Genomic DNA, 15,932 nt, shown 5'->3' with positions numbered 1-15,932 from the left:
GAACATACAGCTAAAAGGATTTAAATTATTTAAAAGAAATAGGCCAAATAAAAGAGGAGGTAGAGTTGCACTATATATAAGAAATAACTACATCTCTACAGAAATAGAGCACAACAATGATGAGAACTATCTTGAATGCATTTGGGTCAATATTAAAGGTTGGGGGGGATGACATTGCCATAGGTCGAGACTACAGGCCACCCAATGAAGCAGAGAAAGTAGATGAACTTTTTGCTAGTCAGCTAACTAAGGTATGTAAAAAGCACACCACAATAGTAATGGGAGATTTTAACTACTCTGACATCAACTGGGAAACAAACTCTGCAACAAGTGGAAGATCCAACAGGTTCCTAACGAACCTAGCAGACAACTTTGTTTCCCAAAAAGTAGAGAAGGGAGCAGGGGGATCGGCCATATTAGACTTAATTCTCACTAACAGAGAGGAAATGATAGAAGGTATTGAAGCCATAGGAACCCTGGGGGCAAGTGACCATGCAATATTGGAATTCAACATTATGCAAACACAAGTAGTAGAACAAAATCAAACTAGAATCTTGGATTTTAAGAGAGCTAATTTCAATAAATCTAGAGAGAGCTTGGGAAGAATTCCATGGATGAGAATCCTCAAGGGGAAAACAACTCAAGAACCTTTGGAAATTTTGAAAAATAAGATTACAAAAGCTCAGTCTAGCACAATACCAATGAAGATGAAAAATAACAGCTCCCAAAAGAAACCAGAATGGCTGCATAAAGAACTCTGACAAATTGTAAGACAAAAAAGTTAAGTATAAAAAGTGGAAAGAGGGGGACATAACTAAGGCAGAATATCAGCAAATAGCCCAAGCCTGTAAAGATGAAGTAAGTAAAGCTAAGGCTCACAATGAAGAAAGGCTTGCTACAAAAGTAAAAAATAACAGAAAAAGCTTCTTCCAACATGTTAAAAACAAGAAAAAGGTTAAGGTAACAATTGGTCCGTTGCTGGGAGAAAGTGGCAAGAAGGTGACAAGCAACAGGGAGAAAGCAGAACTATTTAACTCATTTTTTGCATCTGTCTTTACACAAAGGGATAAAACAGTCCAATCTATCAAAAACAGTACCACAAAAATCATATTAGGAACACAAATTGAAATAGGGAAGAAAATGGTAAGTGAGCACCTGTCTACCCTAGACGAGTTCAACTCACCAGGACTGGACAGATTACACCCCAGGATTCTGAAAGAACTGGCAGATGAGATCTCAGAACCACTGAACTATATCTTTCAGAGATCCTGGAGCACTGGGGAACTGCCAGAGGACTGGAAAAGAGCTGATGTAGTTCCCATCTTCAAAAAAGGAAAATAAATAGATCCAGGAAACTATAGACCTATCAGCCTGACCAGTGACGTGCAGTCAGGGGAGGCGGGGGAGGCACAGCCTCACCACTGCACGGCGCTCCCTCACAGCTCCTGTTGCCCCGTCTGGCAGGCGCTGCCGGCCCGGGAAGCAGCTGAGCTGGGGAGTCCTGGCCGGCAGTTGGGCTTCCAGAGCAGGCTGTGCAGGCACAGGTGGGCTCCTCCGGCTCCCGCCTTCCCAAAGCACGTCCCTGCTTTTGCGGAAAGCAAAAGAATGGAGAAGAAACGGGGAAGCTTTGGGTGTGAAATGAGGCCGTGGAAGAGAATTTTGCTCTTTGCTGGTGAACATGGCCTCATTTCACACCCGAAGCTTCCCCGTTTCTTCTCCATTCTTTTGCTTTCCGTAAAAACAGGGACGCACTTTGGGAAGGTGGGAGCCCGGAGGAGCCCACTGGTGCCTGCACCACCCACTCTGGAAGCTGAATTTGCACCCATCCTGGAGGGATCCTACCCCGGGCTGGCTTTCAGAGACGTGAAAGGCTCTTTTCTCAGGCGGACATCTTTTCCAATGAAACAGATCGAGACAGGAAGATCATTTTATTACATTTGAACGTTCTGACTAAAACAGATTCTCTCATTCAAAGAGGGAACCCAAAGACCATCTTTCCATCCCCTTTATCAGAGAAAATGCAAGAGAAAAGCTGATTGGACAGGGCAAAAATACATGTAACTCCTTATTTGCACTGTAAATTAGCTACATGGAATTAAACACTACATTCCAACTTGTGTGTGTGTGTGTGTGTGTGTGTGTGTGTGTGTTTGAGAGAGGGAGAGGGAGGGAGAGAGGGAGGAAGGAGGGGAAGGGAGAAGAAAAAGAAAAGGAAAGAAGGAAAACAAATGCTGTCGCTTTAAATCAGAACTGAGAATGCCTGGCTGTGGAATTCTGGGAGTTGAAGTCCACAAGCCTAAAAAATTTGCTGCCTCACCAGCCATAAACCTCATCGCACGTCACTGAGCCTGACCTCAATACCAGGAAAGATTCTGGAAAAGATAATCAAGCAACGAATTAGTGAACACCTAGAAGTAAACAAAATAATAGCCAAAAGCCAGCATGGGTTTGTCAAAAACAGATCATGCCAGACTAATCTTATTGCACTCTTTGACAAAATTAGTGGACCAGAGGAATGCCGTCGATATAGTTTATTTGGACTACAGTAAGGCATTTGATAAAGTAGACCATAACCTACTACTAGATAAACCCTATACCGTTTCAGACAATGGCTATCCAACATCTTCTTACAGACTTCCAGTGTTGGGGCATTCACAACTTCTGGAGGCAAGCTGTTCCACTGATTAATTGTTCTAACTGTCAGAAAATTTCTCCTCAGTTCTAAGTTGCTTCTCTCCTTGATTAGTTTCCACCCATTGCTTCTTGTTCTACCCTCAGGTGCCTTGGAAAATAGTTTGACTCCCTCTTCTTTGTGGCAACCCCCGAGATATTGGAACACTGCTATCATGTCTCCCCTAGTCCTTCTTTCTATTAAACTAGACATACCCAGTTCCTGCAACCTTTCTTCATATGTTTTAGCCTCCAGTCCCCTAATCATCTTTGTTGCTCTTCTCTGCACTCTTTCTAGAGTCTCCACATCTTTTCTACATCGTGATGACCAAAGCTGAATGCAGTATTCCAAGTGTGGCCTTACCAAGGCATTATAAAGTGGTATTAACACTTCACATGATCTTGATTCTGTCCCTCTGTTTATGCAGCCTAGAACTGTGTTGGCTTTTTTGGCAGCTGCTGCACACTGCTGCCTCATATTTAAATGGTTGTCCACTAGGACTCCAAGATCCCTCTCACAGTTACTACTGTTGAGCAAGGTACCACTTATACTGTACCTGTGCATTTCGTTTTTGTTGCCTAAATGTAGAACCTTACTCTTTTCACCATTGAATTTCATTTTATTAGATAGTGTTCAATGTTCAAGTTTGTCAAGATCCTTCTGTATCTTTAGCCTATCTTCTGGAGTGTTGGCTATTCCTGACAGCTTGGTGCCATCTGCAAATTTGATGAGTTCCCCATTTATTCCCTCATCCAAATCATTGATGAAGATGTTGAAGAGAACTGGGCCCAAAACAGAGCCTTGGGGTACTCCACTGCATACCTCCCTCCATGTAGATGCAGTTCCATTGAGGACTACACGTTGAGTGCGGTTGGTCAGCTAGTTACGAAACCATCTGGTGGTGATGCTGTCCAACCCACATTCTTCTACTTTATGTAGTAGTAGGTTATGGTCTACCTTATCAAATACCTTACTGAAGTCCAAGTAAACTATATCGACGGCATTCCTCTGGTCCACTAATTTTGTCACTTTGTCAAAGAATGCAATAAGGTTAGTCTGGCAAGATCTGTTTTTGACAAACCCATGTTGGCTTTTGGCTATTACTTTGTTTGCTTCTAAGTGTTCACTAATTCGTTGCTTGATTATATTTTCCAGAATCTTCCCTGGTATTGAGGTCAGGCTGATAGGTCTGTAGTTTCCTGGATCTGTTTTTTTCCCTTTTTTGAAGATGGGAACCACATCAGCTCTTTTCCAGTCCTCTGGTAGTTTTCCGGTGCTCCAGGATCTCTAAACAAAATTATATGTTGATTCCCTCTCAGTTAATATTGAAACAGTCAATTCTTTAATTTTACCTCTAGAGCTGTGATAGCAAACCTATGGCAAGTGTGCCACAGGTGGCACGTGGAGCCATTTGTCAGGGTACGCGAGGCATTTTTTTGCCCTCCAGAACCTTTAGGGAAGTCTCCTGAAGGCTCCGGAGGTCAAAAATCGGCCCTACGGACAAACCTGAAGTCACCATTCCCGAACTTCCGGGTTCCCTGTAGGTCCATTTTTTGCCCTCCGGAAGTTTTAGGGAAGTTCTTGAGACCTCCGGAGGGTGTCGGAGGGGACAGGGAGCCTGTTTTTGCCCTCTCCAGGCTGCTAGAAAGCCTCTGGAACCTGGGGAAGGCAAAAAAACAATGCCAAAAGTGGGGGCGGGGGCACTGGTCACGGGCACATGTGTGCGCAGGGGGTGGGTGGCACGCATAGGATTACGGGTGTGGCATGCCCATGCATGACCTCCCCTGCGCTCTCCCCGCCTTTGGCACAGGAGCTAAAAAAGGTTCGCCATGACTGATCTAGAGGAAGACAGTACAATTGAACCATAGATGATATAAAGACTACAAATTTTAAAAAAACAAAATCCTCATACATTCTCAGGAAAAAAATGTGAAAATCAGCATATGCACTATACTATACAATTATGTATATTATCCTTGTATCTCTTCCTTGAGTTCTTGTTGTTTTTAAGCCAGAAGCATTGATAGGGTCAGTCTTAAACAGAAGTTCATGTTACAAAGAAAAATAATCAGTGATTTCCAGAAAAAAAAATCTAGCAAATAACTGTTGTTTCCATCATACGAACTATTGATCCAGATTTCAATATGGCAGAGTGAAAATTTACAGAAGTTGAGTTCCTCTTTTAATCAGATGGGGCCAAGGAAGAAAAAGGAAGACAGACTCATTCAAATATCCTCATGGGTAAACTGAGATCTGAAAAAGAATCTTAATTCAGCGCCCTATGCATTCACTATATTCCAAGAACAATGATATATTCAAGATATTTGGACAATTTTCAGAAATGTGCCAGTGTATGCTCCTTAGAGCAACAAAAAGCCACAAATGGGCCTTGATGTGAATCTAAGGCTGGATTTAGCAATAGAACAATTCAGAGATTTTTTGCAGATGTGTACAAAATGATACACAGGAAGTAACAACTTCAGCAGGTATAATGAGAGGTACAGATGCTTCCTGCTATTCAGTCAAAAAGAAAATGTTCACCACAAGAACCTTTCTACACCCTGTGCAGACTTGCCTTTGTTCAATACCATTTGCGTACTTACAGAGCTCCGTACCTAATGTTTCACTGTAGCAAAATCAACAGCCACAGGTACAAATATTTTTACAGGCACTTAATTACAGCACTGATCAAACAATCTACCAGAATAATTTAGGAAACTTGGTCAGTTCTTGCAAAAATCATTCTTTTTTTTTAAAGCAGATAGTTTGTTTGTTGAGATTAAGCGCAGGTGGTCCTCAATTTATGACCACAATTGTGACTAGAATTTCTGTTGCTGAGCAAAGCAGTTGTTAAATCATGGCCAGTTTTATGACTTTTTTGCCACGGATGTTGAGTGCATCACTGTGGCTGTTATGTGAATTACACAATCATTAAATGAATCCAGCTTCCCCCACTGGCTTTGCCGAGGGCACAAATAGCAATCACATGACCTTGAGAGACTGCAACCAACATAAATATAGGCTGATCAATACATCCAAACATTGATCACATGACTGTAGGGATGTTGCAATGGGTCAAGGACTACCAGTGGCCCTATAATATGCTCCATTTCATTTTTCAATTTAAAAGCAGCAGGGTTCTAGGTGAGTTTTTCTGTCTCATTTTTCTGGAATAAAAAACAGAGTGCTTGAGCCTCCTTTACCTGCATGTTTTAAAATCAGTGTTTTTCAAACTTGGAGACTTTGAGATGTGCATCTATGGAGATTTTCATGCATTCAGGTCAAGGTTGTCCCAAAGGGGCTTTTTCAAAAGCAACTGGAGACACGTGGACTTTGAAATATTTGGACGTCCAGAATTCCCCACCCAGCATCTTATAGTTGCCAATTTGAAAATGATTATTCTAAATTAAACAGATAGACACACTTCCAAGTCACCAATCCTTTCATTTTCTATAAATAGAAAAGGCAATAATGTCCATCTGTACATAAGCAACTGTGCCATTTTGTGTACTTCAAAAGAACAAAAGTTTTCAGCCGCTTGGACCTTCACTTGAGGGGTAAGTACAGCTATTTTAAAAAGCACCTGCTAGTTTTTATGGAGATTCTCAGTCATCCAGGTCATGGTTGTTCCAAAGGTGCTTTTTTCAAGAGGCAGCTTGACTTTCTTGGACTTCATGCAGGTCCAGTCGCCTCTTTAAAAAGCACCTTTGGGACATCTGCTGGTTTGTCTCCTCCCAACTTTGCAGTTCATTTCTAGCACAAGAATAGGCCAATATTTCTGCTTTTATTTTAAAATTAAAGTGATCAAAATATTCATTTCCTTTGAATTTTTGGGGGGACAGAAGACTGCAAAATGATGGATTGCACCAGTAGGGCTGAAGAATGTATTTGGTTCAATTGCAAAATGGATGGGTTTTAATCATTTTGACCCAAAAAGAGAAGAAGAAAATGACCTGGTTGCTAATGCAGAGATTTACGGTATTAGCGAAGTCATCAATCAGCTTTCAGATCTTCTACAAATAAAAACTGGAGAAATTTCGTAATCTTGCTCTGGCAAATGTAGGAAAATTTTATGCACTGGATTCATACTACTGTAGAGAGAAATTACTTCTGTTGTATTTGTTCTCTGTTGCAATGTACTGAAGGGGCGGGGGAGCCCCCCCTCCAACTCTCACTGCAGCCCTGAGCAAGGCTTACCATTTAAGGCTGCAAACTCATACGGAAGACGGCCTCAGTAAAGCCTTGCTCTCGGATGAGTAATTAAGTTTGTGCCTTTCAGTCTAGAAATAAGAAAAATGAGATTCTGAGAGGCCTTTTTATGCTAAAAGAAATTACCCTGTGCCAGTCTGCTACTCCAGTCATTTTCAGATGAATTCAGCAATTTCTCAGAGCTGCCACAGAAGTACAAAGCAATGATTGCTCTTAGTTAAAAATATGTAGACGACAAGTCTCCTTCACTCAAATTGGCATACCTAGGCAAGTTTCTGAGTCCTGCCAAATTTTAGATCAAGTAAAATATAACAGTAACAAGATGGGACAAAAGATTGAAATTAAGCCAGGCAAAACTAACAGTTTTGGATGCCAATTAAAGATCTTAGTATTAACCTTCAACCAGGAAATTTAAGAACACTCCTAGAAGTTTACCAGTTTTCAAAATCATTGCCCAGCTACTGCCATGCAGAGTTGCGTTGGCACAATGGTTAGAATACAGTACTGTAGGGCTAATTCAGTGTTCACTGCCAGCAGTTCGATTTTGACCAGCTCAAGGTTGATTCATCCTTCCAAGGTCTGTAAAATGAGGACCCAGATTGTTGGGGGCAATATGTTGACTCTGTAAACTGCTTAGAGAGGGCTGTAAAGCGACTTCCGGTTCCGGCTGCGGATGGCGACGGGCATGCTTTGCTTGCCCCCGCGCTCCTGTTGGGCTCCCCTTTGATCGGGGGGGGGGGGCACAGGAAGCCTTGGAGGGGCTCCTGCGGAGGGGGTGGCGTAGCGGGGGATCCCCTGTGTCAGCAGCAGCCAGGGGGGCTCCCCGCATCGCCCTAGGCATCGGGAGGCAAATGGGGAGGTGCTTCGCGTCTTCGCGTGGAGGCAGCTGGAAGAAAATGAAGATTTGAAGGATGCAGTTACAATGTGGTGAGATGGGGATCTCCCCCGTTCCCTTTTATGATTGAAAGAAGAACAAAAGGACTGTCAGCTTCCTAGAAAAAAAACTTTCAACTTGCCCCTGGGAAGCACGGCTGGAGGGAGGGGGATTTCTCCCACCCTTGGACAAGTGGCTTTAAACTGTTTTGCTCTCTGCCCCCAGAGAAGGAGGAGGGGGGAGCCTTGGAATGAAGTCACGCTCATAACAAACAGCAGATTTATTTTACTGCAATTGTGGAAATGAGGTGATGATCTGTTTCTTTCTGAAAACTTTGAAAACTTTTGGCTTGTTGTCTTCTGATCCCAGAGCTGGCAGGGCAAGATGGCACACTTCCGTTGTCTTTATGTACTTTGAAATTTGACTCCACCCACAGAAACTTCTGGCATCTTGTCTTTGTCTCCGTGACACTTAGAGATATCTCTTGTTACACTCTACCCTGGTCTTGGAACCAAGGATTTTATTGTTTTATTGCCTGGAATTAAAAGGTCCCCATTTGTCTGGACTCCCTGCCTCGCGGTCTCTCTTGGCTATCCACCTTCCCAATTGTTTTCTCTCTGCATTGATACAGTTATCTCTGAGCTTTGCTCATTACAATGCCACCTAAAAGACCACCCCCGGGGAAACCAGGTTTTGCTGGCTCCGCCCCAGCATCATCAACGTCCAGCCCCAGTGGACAACAGACGCTAACAGCTTTGTTCCAGCCTAAGCCCCCTGAGGTGGACTTTCAACAGATGTTTCAACAACTCTTAAAGGGGCAGGAGGTCTTAAAAAATCAACTGAAGGAAATGAACGAGCAGCTCAGAGAGAATCAAGATTGAACGAATCAAAATTCACAGAGACTGGAACTTTTGGAGGAGGGGACGGCTGAGATGAGGGGGGAGGTGAAGGGGGTCCAGAGAGGAAACCAAGAACTTGAGAACCAGCAGATAAAAATGGAATTTGAAAGAATGTCTTTTTTTCTTAGATTTCAAAATGTAATTGAGGCTGATGATGAAAACCTGAGGGATATTATGACAAATTTATTGGCTGAATATATTTAAAAAGACAGACAACAGATGGGGTGGGACATGGACATGGACCTGGTCTATAGAGTAAACTCAGCATACGCCAGAACACACAATGTTCCAAGGGAGGTTCATATTAAATTTCTTAGAAAGACTACAAGAGATGAGATTCTGAGTGCACAAAGGGGGCAAGCATTAAAATATAAGGATAGAGAAATAGCCATTCTGAAACAAATCCCTAAGAAAGTTAGAGATAAAAGAAAAAAATACTCGCTTCTAGTAAAGAAATTATACCAGAAAGGGGTGTGGTTCAGATAGCTCATGCCAGAAGGTATGCTAATTTTCTGGGAGGACACGAGAGTTAGAATTAATACAACTATGGAGGCGGAGGCCTTCATGGAAAAAAATAAAATCTCCTAGATAAACCTGATGACATTACACCAGATATACAGGACACGGGAGGTGCCGGAGCTCTGCTGGAGGGGGGAGAAGAGGCAACATCGAGAAAACTCAGATCACAAAAATGAACTAGAAAATCTGTTGGATATAAAATGATTGAAATTGTTTGAAGATAAAAGTTTATATGCTGACAAAATATCACTAAGTAGTAACAACTTAATGTATTAATAAATGAAAGGTATGAGAATGGGGGGGAGGGCCATTTCCTACATAATGTAACTGTCAAAATTTGTAACCTCACCCACTATCCCTTTCCCTGATTATTTTCTTTAAAAAACCAATAAAATTCTGTTTTTTTTAAAAAAAGAAAGAAACGTCTGTAAAGCATTGTGAAGTCTAAGTCCTATTTCTATCCTTCTTATGAATACTAAAATTGCATGCCACTGTCAGGGCCAATTGTTCTAGGCAGATGGATGCCATTGGATTGAGATGGAAGAAAATCTAGTATATAAGAGCTGTTGTGGTGCAGTGGCTAGAATGCAGTACTGAGGCTGTTGTTGACTGCCGGCTGCCAGCAGTTCGATTCTCACTGGCTCAATGTTGACTCAGCCTTCCATCCTTCCGAGGTTGGTAAAATGAGGATCCAGATTGTTGGGGGCAATATGTTGACTGTAAAAAACACTTAGAGAGGGCTGTAAAGTACTGTAAAGTACAGACATGAAATGCTGTAATCTTCGCTACCAGTTCGGAACCGCTTCACTCGCACGCCCCGCTTCTTTGATGACATTTGGGTGGGGAGGGGGGTGGAGCCTCCTGCGACCACCACTACTGGTTCACCTGAATCAGGGCAAACCTGCAGAATACCACCTCTGGTCTAAATGCTATTGCTATAAAATCTAATCTTAATTCTTTCACTACACTGCTGCCAACCAAGAGTGAGGCTTTGCCCTAGCAGCCTTCCTGCAAATGGCGACATCTAGACATTTTCTCCTGCTGACAGAAATTATGAATAATGCAGTAAATACATTTCTTTCCTTGCCTTCTTCCCATCATCATATGTCCTGTTCTAGGCTAAGATATTCCTATTTTCCACAGCATGTTGATGTTTGCATTGTTGTGCTGGCATTATACTACAACAGTGGTTCTTATATAGATTTATGATTCTTATGCTTTCTTGTAATATTTGTGGTTCTTTTTACTATTTTAAACCTTTACATTACTTTAATCTTCTCATGGGACACTGGTTATGGTATATTATAAAAGTATAATAAATTCATTAATAATGGTCATTCTGTGAAGAAAACCGAGATGTAGGCAAAAGAATGATTAAATGTCTGGCAAAATCAGCAAGCTTGTTTATGTATAATTGGTGAATTTAATAGGTATTTCAAAGCAAAAATGTTTAAAATTAAAGTTTAAGACGATATGAACAATTCAATTAAATAATTTGGGGGGCTGGGCTAGAAAACAAGGTCCCTTCCAGCCCATACTACCTATTCTATACATGACCGTTAGGTGCAAGACCTTACTTTTTTAATCCCTGAACTGCATCTTATTAGATAGGACACAATGCTCAAGTCTGTTAAGATCCTTCTGGCTCTTGTGTCTATCTTCCAAAGGGGTATATGACAATTTGCCACAGCCAACTCACATCGCCAACTCATCATGGCCATCTTGCTGCAATCAACTCATTGCAAGACAATTCACCATACTCAACTCACTGTGGGACAACTCACTGTGGGCAAGAGTTGGAATGATATTGAACAAATAATAAGATAGAATCATTAAAGAAAGGATGGACAGAGGAGGGACAAAATGAAAAGTGAATGACAAAATTTAAAATATTTTTAAAATTATTTTAAATGATAAAATTAAATTGTTGAATTGTCCATAGCAAGTTGTCCCATGATGAGTTGCCTAAGTTGAGTTGTCCCACAGTGAGTTGACTGTGGCAAGTTGGCTGTCGCGAATTGGCTGTGGTAGTTGTGCCATTCCACTTCCAAAGTGTTCGTGATTTCTCCCAGCTTGGTGCTATCTGCAAATTTGATGAGTATCCCTTCTATCCCCTTATCTAGATCATTTAGGAAGATGTTGAAAAGCACTGGTCCCAAGACAGAACCTTGAGATACCCCACTGCATGCTTCTCTCCTTAATAATAATAATAATAATAATAATAATAATAATTTTTTATTTGTTAGCCGCACCCTCTCCCGAAGGACTCGGGGCGGCGTACAATAAAAACACATAAAATATACAAATAAACAATACATATACAGATAAAAATAAACACATAAACGTACGTACACATATACATATACATGGAGGAGGTATCAAATATATAAAATAGAATTTAAAATTGACAATTTAAAACACCCTCAATTAATTTACAAGATTTAAAAAACCCGTCAGGAGCGATAAGATAAAACTATGGTTGAGCCAGGCCAGCTAATTGGAAGAGGTGGGTCTTGAGCTTTACACGGAAGGAGCGGAGGTCAGAGGTAGTCCTGATATCAGGGGGGAGGTCATTCCACAGGGCTGGGCCCGTCACAGAGAAGGCTCTGCTCCTAGGCGCCGCCCCCCGACACTGTTTGGTAGACGGCATCTGGAGAAGTCCCTCTCTGTGTGAGCGAATTGGTCGTAGGGATGTATGGGGCAGGATGCGATCCCGCAGGTAGCTAGGTCCTGTGCCATGGAGCGCTTTAAAGATCGTAATCAGAACCTTGAAACGCACCCGATAGACCACAGGAAGCCAGTGCAGCTCGCGCAGGAGAGGTGTCACATGGGAGAACCTTGTACTCCCTATAATCACCCGCGCGGCCGCATTCTGGACCAACTGCAGTCTCCGAGTGCATATCAAGGGAAGCCCCATGTAGAGAGCATTGCAGTAGTCCAGGCGAGACGTCACCAGCGCATGAGTGACTGTGCGTAAGGCATCCCGGTTCAATAGGGGGCGCAATTGGCGCACCAGGCGAACCTGGTGGAACGCCCCCCTTGCCATGGCTGTCACATGGTCATCCATGGACAGCTGGGCATCCAGGAGGACGCCTAAATTGCGCGCCCGCTCCACGGGGGCCAGTTGTACGCCCCCAATGGCCAAAGATGGAAGCAATTGGTTGAACCGGGGGGCCGGAACCCACAGCCACTCCGTCTTGGAGGGGTTGAGCTTGAGTCGGTTGCCATCCATCCAGACCCGCACGGCTTCCAAGCACCGGGACATCACTTCGACGGCCTCGTTGGGATGGTTCGGGGTGGAAATGTATAGCTGAGTATCATCAGCGTACAGATGATATCCCACCCCGAAACCACGAATGATCTCGCCCAGCGGCTTCATGTATGTGTTGAACAGGAGTGGCCAGAGGACCGACCCCTGTGGCACCCCGCAATTGAGGGGGGCTTAGGGTCGACCTCTGCTCCCCTGTCAACACACGTTGCGTCCGGCCGGAAAGGTATTTATTTATTTATTTATTTATTTATATTTAATGCTTCTAGACCGCCCCCTCTCCCGAAAGGGACTTGGGGCGGTGTACAGTCCATGCAAAATATATCAAAATACAATAAAAAGTTGAATATGTACAGTTGGCATGGAGGAGGTTAAAAATGTAATTAAAAGAACTGTACAAAGCTAGGTAGGAGCCGAACCACCGCAAAACGGTGCCTCGAACCTCCAACCCCTCCAGTCGGTGCAACAGGATACCATGGTCGATGGTATCAAAAGCCGCCGAGAGGTCTAATAGGACCAGGATAGAGGAACAACCCCTATCTCTGGCCCTCCAGAGATCATCCACCAACGCAACCAAGGCCGTCTCCGTGCTGTGCCCGGGTCGGAAGCCGGACTGGCGCGGGTCTAGATAATCATTTTCCTCCAGGTGTCGCGGAAACTGATAAGCTACCACACTCTCTACAACCTTCGCCAGAAAGGGAAGGTTGGAGACAGGACGATAATTGGCTAGCTCCGTAGGGTCCAGGGAAGGCTTCTTGAGTAAGGGTCTCACCACCGCCTCTTTCAAGGCGGTCGGAAGAGACCCCTCGCCCAACGAAGCGTTCACTAGGCCCAGGAGCCAGTCACGTGTAACCTCCCAGGATGCCAGTACAAGCCAGGAGGGGCACGGGTCCAATAAACATGTGGTAGGTCGCAGCCGTCCACGCAGTCTGTCCAAATCCTCGATGGCAACCAAGTCAAACTCCTCCCAGAATGGTCTCTCAAGACTCGCCTCGGACGTCTCCACTGGACCACTGAAAGGGACCCATTCCTTCCGGATTTGAGCGATTTTATCCTGCAGATATTTCCCAAATTCCTCTGCCCTGCCCTGTAAAGGGGCCTCCCGCAGCCTCTGAAACAGAAGGGAGCGGGACACCCGAAACAGGGCGGCAGGGCAGTTCTCTGCAGATGCAATGAGAGCGGCACAATATTGACGTTTGGCCGCTCTCAATGCCACAAGGTACGTCCTTAAATGGGTTCGTACCTGTGTTCGATCAAGTTCGGAACGAGAGGATCTCCAACGACTCTCTAGGCGTCTCTTGCGGCGTTTCATCACCCTTAGCTCCTCGGTAAACCAAGGGGCCAGGGTGGATCGTTGCCGCCGGAGAGGCCGCAAAGGCGCCACTCGGTCTAAGGCCCCGGTAGTCGCATTATTCCACGCGACCACCAGGTCCTCTGCCCGGGGGCGGGTCAGGGCTACAGGAGATAGCCCAAGCTCCATCTGGAACCTATCTGGTTCCATCAGGCGCCTGGGGCGGAACCATCTGATGTCTTCCGGCTCCGCCTCCCCGCAGCGGGGGGTAGCACCAGGGAAGTCCAGCCGGAGAAGTGAGTGATCTGACCATGACAGGGGAGTGATGGTTAAATCCCCTACCCCCAGATCACTCAACCACTGGCTAGAGACAAAAACAAGGTCCAGCGTGTGGCCTCCCTCGTGTGTCGGGCCCTGGATCAATTGAGTCAGGTCCATGACTGTCATGGAAGCCATGAACTCCCGGACCCCCTCGGACGCTTCTCCCACCGATGGCAGGTTAAAATCCCCCATCACTAAAAGTTTGGGGGTCTCAACCGCCACCGATGCGATTAGCTCGAGGAGTTCAGGCAGGGCCGCTGATGTATAGCGAGGAGCCAGGTATACTATCAGCAGACCCAACTGTCTCCCAGGGCCCCACTTCACGACAAGGGACTCACACCCGGATATCTGCGGCACAGTGGACTCCCTCGGCTCTAAGTCCTCCCGGATAATCACTGCTACCCCACCGCCCCTTCCCTGGGCCCGTGGCTGGTGAAATGCTCGGTAACCTGGTGGGCACATTTCCACGAGGGGTAAACCTCCCTCGTGGCCCAACCAGGTCTCCGTTATTCCTGCGAGGTCCGGCTCCCCCTCAAGAATTAGATCGAAAATGAGGGGGGCCTTGTTGGCAACGGAACTCGCATTGCATAACAACAGCCTCAGGCCCTGGGTCTGCAGCTCCTGACCACCTAGTACGCGGGGGTTGGTACAAGCGACCGGGTGTAACCAACAACCACGGTCTCCCAACCGACTACGGGTTCTTAATCTGTCCTCGCACCTGCCCCTCCCTACGACCATTGGAATCAAAAAGCCCTGTGTTGGAACAATATCCTCCCTCTCCCCCCTCTCCTCCTCCCTTCCACTCCCTCCCCTCGCGACCACACCTAGTGACCTGGCTCTGTCATCACTCCTGACCTGATCCGCCCACCCCCCAACCCTGGAACCCCTATAAACTCTTAAAAAACTCTTTACTAAAAAACCCCTCAATTTACGCTTCCTTGTAGATCTAGCTCCATTGAGGGCTATACACTGAGTGCAGTTGATTAGCCCATCCATCTGGTGGTGGTACTATCCACCCCACAGTGTTGTATCATATCAAAAATTAAGTTCCACTATGTTTAATAAAACAATTTCCCCCCATTCATCAGAGATTTAGCAAATCATGTGTTTTTCTTTGCATAAAGATGAATAATGAATCTCATCTTCTGGTACCAATAACACAAAGTAATGCAGAAATGTCTACTTTGCTAAAGATCTTACATTGACAGCAAGAAATATTATCTATAGATTGTGGGGTGACACTATGGCTTCTTTTATAATGTTTTATAACACAGCTTTGAAACAAAGAACAGTAACCTATTTCTTTCTTGGCATTAGAATCATTAGAACTGCCCTAACTTGCAGAGCTATGACACACTCATTGGGAAATGTCTGCCTTCAGGCTATCTTTTGTTCTCTGTTTATACATCTGAGCAGGGCAAAATGGACATCAAAATAATCCTGTTATTTGCCAGCATTGTTTTAAAGAGATCAAGAACATTTTTTTCCCATGGTAAAGACAAAAAAATAACACAATGATAAAGTTAACATGTCTTTGTTTGTTTTTAATTTCATTTATGTATTTATTTTTATCCCACCTTTATGATTTTTTGTAAATAACTCAAGATTATGGCCATAACTAATATTCTTCCCTCCTCCAACTCCAGTTCCATTGCTTCCAAAATGTATCTGCCTCAGCCAGACATACACACTTGAGGATGATGCACAGTTATTAGTAATGGAATTTCAAGAATTACATGCAAAAAAGCTCAGAATTCAAGTTATTGTAAGAGTAGTATTTGAGACCCAGTTTTGTCTAGTGCAATTAAGAGGTAGGGAAATTAATTTTCCCAAAGGGCCACAAGAAAAATTGGGACTGTTGTGGAAGGCTGAAACTGCTG

Source organism: Natrix helvetica, assembly GCF_964273705.1.
Source record: "Natrix helvetica genome assembly, chromosome: Z".
Taxonomy (NCBI): Eukaryota; Metazoa; Chordata; class Lepidosauria; order Squamata; family Natricidae; genus Natrix; species Natrix helvetica.
The sequence above is the reverse complement of the archived record's forward strand: the minus strand, read 5'-3'. Positions refer to the sequence as shown.